Below are 12,371 nucleotides of genomic sequence, written 5' to 3'. Positions count from 1 at the left end.
ATTTGTATTTTTAGAATTTTGAATTGAATTAGTTTTATTTTTCTGAATTTTTTGATATAATATTTGTGTTTTTAACATATTGAATTGAATTAGTTTTATTTTTCTGAATTTTTTGATATATTATTTGTGTTTTTAACATATTGAATTGAATTAGTTTTATTTTTCTGAATTTTTTGATATATTATTTGTGTTTTTAACATATTGAATTGAATTAGTTTTATTTTTCTGAATTTTTTGATATATTATTTGTATTTTTAACATTTTGAATTGAATTAGTTTTATTTTTCTTAATTTTTTGATATATTATTTGTATTTTTAGAATTTTGAATTGAATTAGTTTTATTTTTCTGAATTTTTTGATATAATATTTGTGTTTTTAACATATTGAATTGAATTAGTTTTATTTTTCTGAATTTTTCGATATATTATTTGTATTTTTAAAATTTTGAAAAAGAAAAAGTTTTTTAAGAATACCTTTAGTCGCGGCGGTTGGCCTGCCCAACCGCGACTAAAGGTCGTTGCGCGCGGGAACAAAAACCCGCCAAAAAAGCCCTTTAGTCGCGGGTCTCCTCCCCAACCGCGACTAAAGGTTACCCTTTAGTCGCGGGTCGCCTCCCCAACCGCGACTAAAGGTACCCTTTAGTCGCGGGTCGCCTCCCCAACCGCGACTAAAGGGGGGGGCTATAAATACAAGCGCCCGAACCCCTTCTCGTCTTCTCCGAATCAACACCGCCGCCGTCGCCCTCGCCCTCGACGCCGCCCGCCGTCGCCCTCGCCCTCGACGCCGCCCGCCGTCGCCCTCGCCCTCGACGCCGCCCGCCGTCGCCCGCCGCCCCCTCTCGCCCACGTACGGCGCCCGCCGCCCCCTCTCGCCCTCGTACGCCGCCCGCCGGCCTCCCTCGCCCACCGCGCCGCCTCTCGCCCGCCCTCAACGCCGCCGGCCGGCCTCGCTGCCCTCAACGCCGCCGGCCGGCCTCACCGCCCTCAACGCCGCCCCCCAATCCACCTCGGGCCGGCCTCGCCGCCCTCAACGCTGCTCTACAGAGAGCGATCGAGATCGTGGAGAGAGAGAGAGAATTTTTTTTTGTTCTTTTTAATTTTAACTAGTTAATTAGTTTAACAAAAACGGTAAAATAACTTAAAACTTGATAATTAACAAAAAAACCGTAAAATTTGATAATTAACAAAAAAACGTATATACGGAGAGGGGGCGGCGATGCGCGCGGTGTTTTTTTTAGGGATCGAGAGGGGACGGCGAGGGTTATAAATGTGTGTTGTCCTCGCCTCCCTCTCCGTGACGCCGTCGTCTGCCGCCCCGTCTCGCGCTCTACCGCGACACCCTCTCCCACCCCTTCCTCGCCTCCCTCTCCGTGACGCCGTCGTCTGCCGCCCCGTCTCGCGCTCTACCGCGACACCCTCTCCCACCCCTTCCTCGCCCCCTCCTTTTGCCACCGCCCTTTCGCCACCGCCACCGCCACCGCCCCCCTTCTTCACTTAATTAATTTGTTTTTACTACATGTTTTCAGGACTGACATAATGGCGGACGATAGAGCTGACCCGATTATGGACAACTATGATCCGGACGGTGAAGCACATATGTTCGGCATCATAAACGGCGATATTCTATATGTGCCGACCGGACAAGAAGAAGATGATATCTCTTCTTATCTGAACCTTGACGGTGAAGATGAAGGGCGCCGTCAGCAAGATGATGCCGAACAAACGTCGATAAACGACGATCTTCAAATGGAAGTAGCAACCACCTCCGGCGTCGAGGTATATATATATATACATTGAGCCTCTGGTGATACAAACTAACTGATTTGAATAAATATGTGTGGACTAACGCGCGCGACTCTCTTTCTTATTTTAGCCCTCGGCCGGATCGTCGAAACAATCAAGTACGTCGTCAAAGCGTGGCGCAACCAAAACGATGAAACAAGGAGAAACATGCACCATCGAGGTTGTCGACAGTGCAACCGGCAGGCCGCTGGAGCCCCGCAAGAACGCCACCAAGTTTGTCAACCAATGCGGAGCCATTGTTAGAGACAACGTCTCGATCACCGTCCAGGAGTGGAATAAGCCAAAGAAGGCACGAATTGCTGGTTTCACTTTTGTCGATAAGAGAACAAAAAAAGATTGCTTCAAAAAGCTTATGGAACATTTCGTTCTACCTCCGGAATACAACAAATTCGATGAGGAGGGTAACAAGATTGAGGAAAACAAGGAGAGGAGGAGGCTAGTCAAACAGTTCGCTCTTCATAAGATGGCCGACGCATTCCGGAAATTCAAGCAAAATCTAGCCCATGACTTTGTCAAGCAGAACAAGACTCCGGATTTCAAAGGACAATATGAGAAACTGAAACATGATTGGCCAGAATTTGTGAAGCAAAAGAAATCGGAGCAGTTCATTCAAATATCGAAAAAAATAAGGAAAATGCGGCTAAGAAGGAGTACAATCATATTATGGGGCCAGGAGGGTATCGCCTTTGGGAGCCTAGGTGGGAGAAGATGGAGAACGAGCTGAGGGCGCGAGGAATCCGTCCAGGTACGGAGGGATGGGACCCAAGGGCCAAAAGCTGGTGGTACGGGCATGGGGGAACGCTGAACCCGGAGACAGGGGACTGTGTTTACCGGGGCAAAATAATTAAACCCACCCAAGCCCTTATTGACGCAATGAGGGATGCTCAAGAGGGGAAGATCAAGTTCAACAGAGAGAACGACGCGCTGACAAAAGCCCTCGGGAATCCTGAACACGGAGGACGTGTACGAGGCATGGGGCACATTCCGTGGAAAATAGGGTTCCCCCAGAACGATGACCCGTACGGTTACAGAAGCCGGAAGAGAAAGATGGATCGGGAAGCAGATGTTGTGGCGCGGTTGGCATCGGAAATGGATGTGATGAAGAAAACCGTGAGTGTACTAGTAGCCGAACGAGATGCAGCTCGGGCGCAGCATGAAGATCATCCAGCGGATCTCAGAAGCCAGCAGCGGAGAAGCAGTGTGGCTTCCACGGAGGCCCCACCGGCTGGTGCAGATGCACCGACGATCGAAATTACTGCACCGGAGCCTCTGGTGGTCGAAATTACTGCACCGGAGCCTCTGGTGGTCGAAATTACTGCACCGGAGCCTCCTCGCTACCCCGTGGACGATATAAAGGAGATGAAAGAATGTCATCTGTATTATCCTATCGGGAACATGTCCATGAAGGTAGCCATCGGCAGTGCTTTACCATGTTTACCTGGAGCACTCCACCACAACACCCCCATTCAAGATGGCTATGCTCGTGTCACGGTGGAGGACATAGTCCAAGGGTTTGAGGACCTGGAGATTGACATTGCTACACCTGAAGGGGAGAAAAGACTTGGAGATGTCAAGCGCCATTTCATTCTATGGCAAAAGAAGTTTATCAAGTTTCCAGGCGAGGCGCCAAGGACAACAAGTCCACCCCCCTACGGTGGTGGCGGTTCACCTACACCTCCGTCACGTCAGCCGACGCCCCCCAGTCCACAACGTCCGGCGGGTGATCAGACGCCGCCCCCAGTCCTCGTCCGGCGGGTGATCAGACGCCGCCCCCCAATCCACCTCCGGCAAAGAAGCAGAAGCAGTCCTGGATTATTAACCCGGACCCTTATGTACCTAAGACCACAAAGGTACCGGAGCCATCATTGAAGCCTCTCCCCACAAGGCCTTGGGAACGTAGTGCCGAGGAAACTGCCGCGGCCGCGGCTGCTGATCATGAGAAATGGAAGGCGGACTGCAAGAAGAAAAGAGAGCCCGAGCCCAAGCCAGTATTTTCTGATGAGCAAAAGAAGTGGGCTAAGTCATTTTTGAGCACACCGTCCCAAGCCGCGAAGAATCTGCCTGACGACTATGCACGTGAACTTCGTAGGCAGGCACTCATGTTGAAGGAGAAGAAAGAGCGGGCGGAGAACCAGGAGAACAAAGCCTTGGAGGAGGCCGAGAAAACGGAATTAGAAAGTAAAAAAAGCGGGAAACGAGTTGCCCAGCTTGGGGAACAAAGTAAACAATCGATTGCCCCGCTTATAGTGAAAGCCGCCGGTCCGGATGACCCCGATATCATAGCAGCTGCGGCAGCACATGGATTGACTGTAACGAGTGCCAGAGAACAAGCGGCCAACTTAGGTATTACTCTTCGTGAACTGTTAGGCCTTGATGAGGCGCCAGTGAAGGAGGTAGTAATTACATATGTGAAGAATGGGCCTCTCGTCGAGCCTGCGCAGGAACAGGATCTACCTCCACAAATGAAAGGTCTGCTGAAATGGTACAAGGGTTACATAAAAAATAAAAAGGCCAAAGAATATATTTATGCGGAAGTTAGATATGAGCATCACTTCAAACATTACTATGTACAAATTCATCTGAGTGAATTGTTCCAGCTTTTCAATCTGCGCGAGCTCGACAAATCTATCATCAGTTGCTACGTTCTGTAAGTGATTTATTTCTACCCCATCTCGTTCATATTGCCTGCACTATATATATGTCCTAACTATATTGTTGTGTCCGCTATTATACATGCAGAATGAAGATTAAGGAATGCAGAGTAAGGAACATCCATGATGTTGGGTTCATTGACCCACACATCGTTAATGGATATGTGTTGGAGCATCACCCCGCCGACATGGAGGCAGACATGTGGCAGTTTCTTACAAAGCAGGAACTCAAAAGTGATATTCTATTTCCTTACCATTTTGGGTGAGTGTTTCTGTCTTGAGCACATTCTCTTTTGTTTACTCCATGCATGGTATGTGGCCAGCTAATCGATGAGTTATGCATGACGTACTGTGCATGTATCGTGTCCGCAGGTTCCACTGGATTCTGCTAGTAATTAAGGTAATTAAAGTTGACACCTCAGAATGTCTCGTCCACGACTCTCTGAATAAGGATCCAAAGCTTTGGGTCGACATGAGAAGAATGCTGCAGAAGTAATTATTTTCATTCATTTGCGCTCTATATCGATCGACCTATTTCGTTCATTTCCTAATATCAAGTAACTAATAACTCTCTTGTTCATTTAATTTTCTTTGCCTCGTAGGGTTTGGAGACGGTTCGTAGATACAAAGGTCGGTGAATTCAAAAAAGAGATAGAATTCAAAAGGGCAAAGGCTAAGAATGGTGAGGATATTCAGCCAGCGGGGACCAATCTATGTGCATACTATGTCTGTGAGATGATCCGGAGATACACCTCTGAGCGGGTTCCGAGTGATACCAATGCTCAGAGGAATAACCTCCGGATGATGCTTAGTCCAGAAGCTCGCTTCCGACCACTTCAAGAGGAACTAGCTGGATGGTTCAGGAGGGAAGTCATCCATCCTAAAGGAGAACACCATTACGAGGACGTAGAACTTTATGTGCATTAAATTATGTATGGAAACTTGTTCAAAATTGTATATGGTCATCCGATGATATTGAATATATACTGTATATTCCTCTTGAATTCTTTTTGGTTCTAATTTCAAATTTGTTTGAAATTGTACATTCATATGCATGTATGTAGTACCGTAGAATATGTGAAACTCCTTCAAAATTAAAATAAAGCACAAAAGAAATAAAACAATACAAATTAAACAGAAAACAGGTTTAAGGGGGGGGGGGCTAAAACCCTAAACCTGCGGCGGCCTTTAGTCGCGGTTGGCCAGAAGAACCGCGACTAAAGGTCCTCCGCCCCGACGGCCACCTGGCGCCCACGTGGACGGGCCTTTAGTCGCGGTTCTTAAGCAACCGCGACTAAAGGGTGGGGCCTTTAGTCGCGCCCGTTCGGTCGCGGTTGCGCAACCGCGACTAATGGCAGTTGCGAACCGCGACCAAAGGCCCTTTTTCCACCAGTGTTTCCTAGAACACCTTTCCTTGAAGCTGCGGTGGAAGTCACCCTTCTATTTTTTAAGGGAAGGATGTTCTTAAACATGGATTAATACGTCGAATTGGAAACAGGGTCACTAGCGAGATTTGGAAGGATAATTGGATACCTATAGTGAATTGATGTGGCTTATAGTTCCTTTAGTCCAGAACCCACTGGTGTGGGTGTCCGAGCTGATTGACAGCACTAAAGCAAAGTGGAACTCTGAATTGATCAATGGAATTTATTTTTTATTGTGATGCTGCTAGAATCCTTGAAATTGTTGTGTGCACTAGCAATATGAATGACTTTTTGTCATGGTATTTCGAAAAGAAGGGGCGGTTTACACATAGGTCCACATATCGCATGATTGTCACTACTAAAAACAAAGGGAAGATTGGTTGGATTAAAGGGCAAGTTCTTCAAATAATGATACCTTACACAAATATAAGGTTCATCTTGGAAAATTATGGTACCAGGGAAAGTACGGGTGTTCCCCTCGAGATTGGCTCATCAGTCTTTGACAACTGAGGACGTACGTCAACAAGAAATATGTCAGTGGTTGCACATGCACATTGGCAGACTCCTGATATCACTCATTGGTGGAGTGCACAATGACGCGGTGTGTTTGGGCATTAGTGGATCCGGAACTACATGAATGAATGATTGCAAGCAGAGAGCCCAAGGCTCGCAACTAGCTTTTCTCCATGATGGAGATATGCCACGTGAGGTCTTTGTCCGGCTGCTAGTAACGCTTTGGGCAATATGGACGGCCAGACGAAAACTTTTGCATGAAGGAATAAACCAAGGTACCATGTCCACCCACCATTTTGTTACACAATTCATTGCTGATATGGATGAGTTGAAGGAGCTGGTCTCGAAAAGGGTGATGGTTCGTATGACAGATTGATTAATAAAATCTAGAACATAATCACATCACAAAATTAATACAAATAAGTAAATATATTCTACATTGATGGCGAGAACCAGCATCGTTTGGCAATGATAATGTGGATGTGACCGTCTATCTCAATGGCAATTAGGAGATTGTGTAGGTGGCACATGCACATTTCAAGCATCTAAATTGGCTGTTGTTTCTTCCACGAGATGATCACCATGGTAAAACAAAACCAACATGAGGAGCACAACACGTCTCAATTGTCTTTTCGAAAGTTTATATCATGAATCTTCATAGCCTTTAACCGATAGTCACTACTAAGTACTAACAACAATGTTGGTAACCAGGCGCACCGAATTGTGTTCGTTACAAAAGAACAACGAACACGTTTTTTGATGTGTGATTACTTGGATACATATCGGATATGTGATATGGTGATACGCCCGATAAGGCAATTTTCTAACGAAGATACTGGATATGTTTCTATACATATATTAATTGTAAAAAAAAATATGTAAAATGAAGGAGTTTTTTATAGGAAGCGCATCTTTGTATTTAAGTGATGAAGTAATCCAACAAATTCTCTAGGAACACTTGTTGCGTCCTTTCTCTTTCCCAATGTTTTACAACATCAGGACGTATCTCCACAAGGCTTATTCTCATTAGCATCCGACGGAAGAACAAGAGCAGCAGCCAATACATGGACTACATCCACATCCACTCTGCATGGTAAAAGGAGCATACTAGGAGAACATACTAGAACAAATTTATTTAATCCTAAACCCTAAACCTAAAACACATATGTACTGAATATCGAGAAGGAGACGAGAGATCGGAGAAGTAAAAGGAAAAGAGAAAGACATACCTCCTGCGGAGACACGGAAGTCTCTTGCCGACGGCAGGTTAGCCATTAGAGTTCAAAAGGACAGAACATTTGGGAGATGAGAGGGCTCGACGAGTCGAGGATTTATGGGGATGTGTTGAGGCTCCACAAGGGGTTTTCACGTCAAACGAAGAGTTTCCCATGTCCAAAACATATCACATCAGTATCCCACACGTATCTTTTTTAAAATCAATAAATCAAAGGATACATATCAGGGCACTGAGTATCCGGGCAGTATCTGGTTGGATACGAGGGCTTTCTGAAGTATCAGCGCAACGTACGACTTCCCCACTACAGGCGGCTCTATGGACTGATAGATTCACTATCAGATGGGTTTGCAACGTACAACTCCTCCACTACAAGCAGCTCTATGGACTGATAGATTCACTATCAGATGGGTTTCTTTTGGAGATGAAAATTTTGTAATTCTTTCATGTGGTGGTGTAGGTTCCTCTAGTGCCCCCCGCAGTGTTTTTGAGATTGTTGGACCACATGCAATAAAGTCCATAAGGAGGGAGAAGATTGCTAAATCTTCTGAGACGATTGCCTGAGCTATCGAGAAGATTGCCTGAGTATTGGAAGATTGCTAAATCTTTTGAGAAGATTGACTGAGCTATTAAGAAGATTGTCCAAGCCATTGAGAAGTATACTATATGTGTGGGAGACGACCCCTGAAAATTGCTGTGAAGAGTAATTGTTTATGTGAGCTGTTCGAGGAACAATTGACTGCAGTGAGAAGAATGAAGACGAGGAGAGGATGTAGTTCTTTCTCTAGTTTCACTTTTGTCTATTGAGTCATTGGGAAACTATACTTTTATGCGGTTGGGGTTTGTTGAGATTTAGGTCTTTGCTGTGTGGTAAATCATAAACCTGTTTCTTTGAGTGAGGTTGAGAAAAATATCTTCGTGTAGAATGATTGTCCTGGAGTCCGTGAAGATGTTCTTCAGGAATTAGTGAAAGAATCACTCGCAGTTGACTCAGCTTGAGTTGTTCCTCAAGTAAGTTGTCGCGTGAATTTGAAATACGACCGTTATGCCACATGTGGATTGACCATTAGGTGGCGCATGCTCTTATCCATTTCTCACAGTGGGATTGCTCTGGCTACTGTTCCCTGCTCCATGTGAACTGACAAGAGTTTGTAAGCAACCCATCCAACGAGGGATTTGCAAGAATCCTAAGAGAGAAAACCTAGAGCCTAAAATCAATTAAATGATTGAGCATCACGAAGAATTAGATTGATACAAAGCTTGCGCCTATTACTCTTGTGGGTTGCACACCCACTAGGCAGTTAGGCGCCGGTTCAAATAACTAAGAGTCATTGTGATTTGTGAAGGACAAGTATGTGAATGTTTGGAGGTTGCCTTAAAGAATCTTGTCTGAGTGTCAACTCATGACACCAGGGATCAAGGATGCCGTGTTTTTTTTTGGTCAGGGGCGAAATGGTTAGTTCTTCCTCCAACTACTTGAGACAATGAGACACAAGTATTTCTAAAAGTTTAGGCCGCTCTGTGGTGTAATACCCTACTTCCTACTCTTGGTTGGTTGATATATGTAATATGCTGGAGTTTAGATATGCTCGAATGAGCTCGAGGTATCTCGCGAGAGCCTTTGTGGTGCTCGGGGTTTAGTGTAAGGCAAAGGCTGCTAATCCGAGCATCCTTTCTCTTCCTACTTCTCCACCTCTTGTTTTCCCCTGGGTGTCTATCCCCTCCCTTTCTTTAGTGGTCATGTCCTCCCTTTATATAGTACAAGGGGCACCATAGTGGTTGTTTCTACATGTGTGAACACTCAAGGAGGATGGTGGGACCGCCTTGGCCGCGCTGGTCGTCTCCTGGGATGCGGAGGTGTGATTGATACTCAAGTGCTTCTGGTCGTCCTCATGATAGGCCTCCTATCTTATCGCGTGCAAGGTGGTATATTTGTACCACGTAGGCCTCGAAGACCTGCATGGTCAATGGATGATAGCCTGCAGACTCGTTTAATGTGATGGGGTTATTATGGCAGTGCTCACGCCCGTTGGTACTATATGGCGAGCGTGCTTGGCAACCGAGTGCTTAAGCAGCAAGAATATTGTGCCAGAGTTCACTGATGACTTTTTTCTCCCTGGTGATTGATCTTAACAAAGACAAATGTTGACAAAAATTTGTACGCTGTTGTGTGTCATTTTGAAGGATAAACTTCTTTTGGATGTTGTAGTCCACTTGCCCAAGTCTTTGCTCTTTATTGAGATCATCGTGGCTTTTGGCCGATGGACAGGTGGCGTGCTCGGGATACCTTGGTTCCCATTACACCGACAGTAACCAATGGGCCTTCCATTAGCTTTGCGGGCTTGAATGAGAGAAGGCCGTTTGCTGGTCGTAGGGCCTATTTTGACTAGGCCGACCCAAAAAGGCTGATTTCCCTTAGGCAGGAAACTAGAACGCCAACGTCTGACAACACTGCAGGAGCGCAGAGAGTGGAGTGATGGGTTCTTTGGTTCTTGAACAAAAGATGATAGCCACACATATGTGGCGAGGCATTAGGGCATGTTCTTTTGGTGCTTATGGCCAACTGTGGAAATAAGTTGTCCCCTCTCCAGCTTATTCTAGAAGCCTAAAAATTCAACTAATTAACGCTTGTGACCACGCTCTTTTAGTCAAGAAAGATGGCATGCTTACCCTCTCCTTTCACATATCTCCTGCCACACTCCATCTCTTTCACCGTCTCACATCACCCACTCCTTTCCTCCTCTCTGACCTCTTGCCTCCATTCTTTGCCCGTCGCCATGTACCCTCCCGACAGCAGCAGCAGAAGAAAGGCGCCGAGAAAAGGAAAGACGACGCCGGCAGCAAGGGCATCTTGAAGAAGCCTAGAAGCATGGAGGACGCGTCCAAAAATGGGCTCGAGTCGCATGAGCAGGCTGCTCGTTTCGCCTCTGGCGACGGCACGACCACTCCATTGTTGAAGTGGGTAAAAAAGACTACATCCAAGGGCGCGAGGCGGAGAGCCGTGTCTTCGAGAACGTAGAGGGGTGCATCCAACTAGGCCTTCCTGGTGCCTGGCTGGGACGCCGATTGGTATGCAAAAATCCTTGTCTCCTCTCCCTTCTTATGTCGACCAATTAGTTTCTCTCGTTCTTGAATGTTCACATCACTCTAATTTGGATGCTAAAGTTTGATTTGAATGTTTCTCAAAACAGGCTTTCGTCCAGCTTTATATATAAAGCACCAACGCACTACTAGGAAAAGGATTATAGATGGAATTGACACTAATGGCGCACCTGACATGTGATGCGCCACTACAATATAGCAGTGTCGCACAATGTGCAGGTGTGCCATTAGTGTGTTCACACTAATGGCGCACCAGATACATGGTGCACCACTAGTACAATTTTTTTTTTCATTTTCCCAAACATACTAATGGTGTATCATGTAGACAGTGCGCCTAATGCTTTGTATCCGCTTGATGCTACATTTGAGATAATAAAATCGCCCTTTATCGAAAAAATGTAGACAGTGCGCCGTTACTAGTTAAAACTAGTAATGGCACACTGTCCACAGGTGCGCCATTACTAAGTTTTTTCCCCCTAGCTAATGGCGCACCGTCAGTGGGTGCGCCATTAGTAATCTTCCCCCTAATTCGCCCGATTCATTCGTCCCTCCCTGCACTTCCCCCCCTCGCTCCACACCCGGCCGCTCCGACGACCCCCGCGCCCCACCTCGCCGTCTCGGGCCTCGCCGACGACCCACTGCACCGCCGCCCCACCCACTGCACCGCCGCCCGGTCTCCTCCGCCCGTAAGCCCCCCTCCTCCTCCGCCCGTCCGTCGCCTTCGGCCTCGTGCCCCACCCTCCGCCGCCCTCCTCCAGTTCGCCGTCGACGTTAGGGTTTTGGCCGCTGACGCCGACGCCGACGCCGACTGCGCTCCGACCTGCTCTCCTCCCCCTCCGACTCCCTCGTCGGCGTCTCGGTCGGGTCCTGCCCCGCTACCCCCTCCGTCTTGATGAACGACGGCGGCGGCGCCGCCGCTGACGCTGGGCTACGGACCTTCCCCACTCCGCCGCTCACGTCCCCACGACCTGCGCCCCCCGCCCCGACGGCGGCATGGCCCGGAGGCGCCGCTCATCGGCAACGACTAGGGTAAGTCCTCCTCCTTGTCTGCCTCCCGTTAACTGTATTTTATCTTCAATTCAGCAGCCTCCACGTGTGGATTTTGGGCAGTAAGATCGCCAGCCACATTAATTGTGTTTTTCTTACTTTTGGAAGCAGGTCCCCTCCTCCAAAGAGGTTGAGAGATCCTCCGTGAAGGTCACCACCCCTCCTCCTCGCCGCCCTCTCCACTACCGTCCCAGATTAGTTCCTCCTTGTAGGTAATGCCATTCTGCCTTGTCAACCTTACAAAGGAGTTCATCTCTTCGTCAAGCTTCCCGAATGATGTTTGAGGTAATGCCATTCTGCATTGTTGATGTCTACTACACAACCTTCTTCTTGTAGACGTTGTTGGGCCTCCAAGTGCAGAGGTTTGTAGGACAGTAGCAAATTTCCCTCAAGTGGATGACCTAAGGTTTATAAATCCGTAGGAGGCGTAGGATGAAGATGGTCTCTCTCAAGAAATCCTGCAACCAAATAACAAAGAGTCTCTTGTGTCCCCAACACACCCAATACAATGGTAAATTGTATAGGTGCACTAGTTCGGCGAAGAGATGGTGATACAAGTGGTATATGGATAGTAGATAATAGTTTTTGTAATCTGAA

The sequence above is a fragment of the Triticum aestivum genome, chromosome 6A, assembly GCF_018294505.1.
Source record: "Triticum aestivum cultivar Chinese Spring chromosome 6A, IWGSC CS RefSeq v2.1, whole genome shotgun sequence".
Lineage (NCBI taxonomy): Eukaryota > Viridiplantae > Streptophyta > Magnoliopsida > Poales > Poaceae > Triticum > Triticum aestivum.
Note: the sequence above shows the minus strand (reverse complement) of the source record.